The sequence below is a fragment of the Alosa alosa genome, chromosome 10, assembly GCF_017589495.1.
Source record: "Alosa alosa isolate M-15738 ecotype Scorff River chromosome 10, AALO_Geno_1.1, whole genome shotgun sequence".
Lineage (NCBI taxonomy): Eukaryota > Metazoa > Chordata > Actinopteri > Clupeiformes > Clupeidae > Alosa > Alosa alosa.
Genome location: NC_063198.1, coordinates 21,082,071 through 21,086,248, shown reverse-complemented (window position 1 = coordinate 21,086,248; position 4,178 = coordinate 21,082,071).

The following is a 4,178-nucleotide window of genomic DNA, read 5'->3' as shown; positions in this document are numbered from 1 at the left end:
TAAAAAGATCTCTTGAGGTTTGTTTGTGTTTGTGTTGCTTTGGATAAATGTATCGGCATCTGCTAATTACTTACTGACTGCTTTTCAGATCATCCTTTCAGTCCTTCCACAGTCAGTGTTGGATCACATAATGTGTAATTTGAGAAGTAGCCTCAGCCATGAAAAAAACAAAAATGCTGTTTTGTATATCATTCTTTAATTCCCCTCTCAGGATGAGCTAGTTCTGAGAAGGCAGGGGAAGTTGTGTTGCACCACTGAGTGAGATCTAGTGTCAGTCATTCATAATCTGACAGAAGTTTCTGAGATGGTCAACAGTCAAGATCACTGTTCGACATTTACAGCTCAAAAAGGTAGTGGTGATGGCTGTGGTGGAACATTATACCCAGCCATAATTCTGAATAGGCATGAAGGAAGCCAACAAAGAACAAAGGGTCATTGCTGAGTATTTGTCTTGTCAATTACTCGTGCTAGTGTCGAAGACTTAGTAGACATGTTCAGGTATAATGGTGAAAGCATCTTGTTTCCCAGTATTCTTCATGGTATCCATCCTGTCTTCTGGATAGAACTTACCTGTTAGAAAACCCAGAAGATCTCATTACTTTGTTCTGTGAGGTGCTCTGAATATACTGTATTGCATGTTTGACATGCTCAATTGTGTGAAGATGTGTGGTACATATGTATGCATTATTCAGGCCTTTTTATGGTTTCTGGGGGATAAACACCATGACTCAAATGAAAATATTTGTGCATTTGTTTTTTCCACTTCCATATATATATATATATATATATATATATATATTATATGATTTGTTTATTTAAACTGACTATAGTCATCAGGGCAGCTTTTTACCCTCCATAAATCCTATTCTTGTATTCTGTCACAGAGGAAAGCTTCTTCAGTCATGGGAAGGACTTGTAGGCTACTTTGACTTGAACACTACCATGACATGTAGGACTGACATGATTTTGCTATTTGATTGATTATTATCAGTAACAACTGACATGATCAATAAACTGTCAAATGATTTTCAATTAAAATTTGCTTTCAGTATAACTTTAATTACACATATTTTCTGTGCTTGAATTAGACTAATTAATGGCAGTGTGCACTATGCTGCAATTTATCCTTAACAGTATCATATTTTCTACTGTTAAGGAATTTATTATCTTTCTTCTAAGAGAACTGGTGTGTTTCTTGCCTGAAAAGAAACTTGTTTTTCAGAGGGATTCCCTCACAGACACTTGTGTTATATAGAAAGAAATCATTCCTATATTACTTCCTGTTTACATTCTGTCTGAGAGTTTACAGGCTTAAAGTCTATTTAGGCTACTGCTTCACACTCTGTCTATCTAGAATATGATCTTGAATGAAATGTCAATGCTAGGTACGACGTCTCATAGTACGACGTCTCATAGAAATCATTCTGTTTAGTAGCTCTAGTAGTTGAATGGCCTTTAAATAGCTGCAAGTGGTGTGCAGTGCTTGAGTTAGTCTGGCCTGGTGAGGGCATCATTGTCCGATCCTTTATTAACATTTGAATAACACTCAGTTTCCTGACCTTGAACTATTATACGCTCCCACTCCAGCAGCATGAGGTCCTGTGTGACCTCCTTTTCCTAACTAAAGAGGTCACTACTGAGAATCACTGGTAGTAACCTACCTTTCAGACATGTAGCCTGCGGCGTTGTGGATACGAGCCACAATATTCCCACCAGGTGTAAGAATTTAACAGTGACCAGTTATTAACTTTATGTACATAATTGCTCAAAAGGCTGGAGGTGTGCCCGTTATGTAGTATCATTTGGCTGACATGACTGTCATAGTGTCTCTGCCTGACTCCCCTGCTGAATTAGATGGTCTTTCAGCTCGCCTCTCCTCTGAGGAGGTTATCAGACATTCTCCAAGGTAGTTTGCTTGAGTGAGATCTAATGTCCAAGACATCGACTGCCTGTTTAAAACCAGACCACAGATATTGCTTTCTGTGTGCATGCAGGCAGCATTCACTTTAAAGTCAGATTTGCTAAGGCTCTGGATGAAATATCATTGCTATCTTAAAAGCTACACCTTTATTAGATTTTACTGGTAAGAGAGAATAGGCTATATGTAATGCGGAGCTCTTTCACTGCATTATAGAAGAAAACATATTAGCAGGGCATCTGTGGGTCTCAACATGTATATCATTAAGTTTGTGAAACCACTGTATTACCAAATGCAGCCCTACAATAAATTACCAATTCTAATCATGTAATCATAAAGTGCTTCTCACTGATGCTGAATATATGGAGAACAGAAAAAACATGCTATTTGACAAAATATAAACATTAAGAAGTAAACTGTGGAACTCTTTCTTTGGTGACATCAGCAGTGATATTGCTAATTCTGAGTGTGAGGGACTTGCAACACAGAGCAGTTAAAAGAAATAAAAATGAAACACCAAAACAGATTTCTTGAAGTTAATCATGTAAACTTTATTTCATTAAAGGAAACCATAGTAACCTTCCAGACATTTTCTCCGTCAGCTACACTCCCACTGCTTTCGGAGCTACCAAAATGTTTGTAACCATAGTAACAGGTGCATCCCTTCTCAGCCAATATAGAGATGAGGTGGCAACAGTAGTGATCACATGGCCACATAAGAGTGCAATTGAAAAGTGCAATATGCAGCAGCAGTTGTAAAGTTTTACTGTGTGCACATTTTCCCCTATTTACATAAGTGTCATTTAGATGTCATTGTGCCTGTGCATGTCCACCCTGTGGAAAGCTGAGAGTAAGTCCTGTAATTTGTCACCCCCCTGAGATTCTCACTCACTCAAGTGGTCACTGATGAGGGATAACTTCACTGGTTGTGGTTGTTAAATTTGACTTGCCCTCTTACATAAAACTTTTAGCAGGTTCTTCTGAGGTGGAAAATCTAATGTAGAAGACTGAGATTAATCAGCCAAACCTTAGTTCTGGCCAGTGCTTTTTCAGCCAGGGACTGGGTAAGCCTATAATAATCACGGCCCCAGTGTTATCTGCTGCATAACAGATATTTAGTCGAGAAACTTATTTCCCCGACATGTTGCTAAATTGGTTCTATCATATTTAGTCTGCAAAGTGCTCTGCCTGTTTTGAAATGTCAAAGTACTTGCAGGAAGTTCTTTACTCTAAAGAAAACAGTTCTGTTGTATTCACTAGCCTTTCAGACAGAAATGGTTGATTAATAGGTCAGTCTGTCTGACACGAAATATCAGTGTGTACCCCATATTAAACACCCTAGGCTAATATGTTAAATGTGCTACTTCATGTGAATTTCAGCCTCTAATACTCACCTAATGTGATGCAACACTCTGTCGTTCATTTTAAAGGAGTCCTCATAACAAGTTGAAATGAGATGTTGTCTAATAACCTACAAGCCAATAAAGTTTTAAAGGGTGACCCATATAGACTACAGGAAGTTATATAACTGTTCAGTATATTGCTAGAGGAAGTTTACAGCTTGTAGCAAGCCAGCATCCCTGCGTACTGCCCTGAGAGGCGGGGTTTATCCGAGGCTACCGTGAAGCACGCTGTAGCCAAGAGTGTATAAATCATTTTGGGATGATATCATGACTCATATTTGCTTACTATTTGCTTAGTTTACCCATATGCATTTACAACTCAAATATATTCGGAGTTGTGTTGTGTGCTCAGACTCAGAGCAACCATCGACTAGTTGCGGCATCTCAACTGTTAAACTACATACAAGTTTGACCTCTGCAGCTAGTGTCATAAAGTGTAAATAATATCAATAGTATTGCAATATCAATAATGTCTGAATTGCCCATGTGAGAGTTGATTGAGTTATTGGGTCTACAGTGTTCTTTGGGAGATTTGCTGTTGCCAAGAAGCATAATGTCACTCAGGGATAGTAAAACCCTCACAACATGTTTAGACCATGCTTCTGGGAATATTTTAAATTTCATGTCACATTATTTTAAGTCCCTATTAATGCATCTATTTTGAGTCTTCTCCCGAGGTGCCCTTAAATGGTCTGTGTAGTAAGCCTACTGATATACAAACCCTGCACAATCGATCATCGCTACAAATTTAAGACCTTAGTTGTAGCATTTCATGAAGTGGTTTGGCACAGTATTCGTCTAGAGGGAAGACATTGGCACAAGGTGGCTTGTGCCCTCTCGCTCTCTCTCCCTGCTCC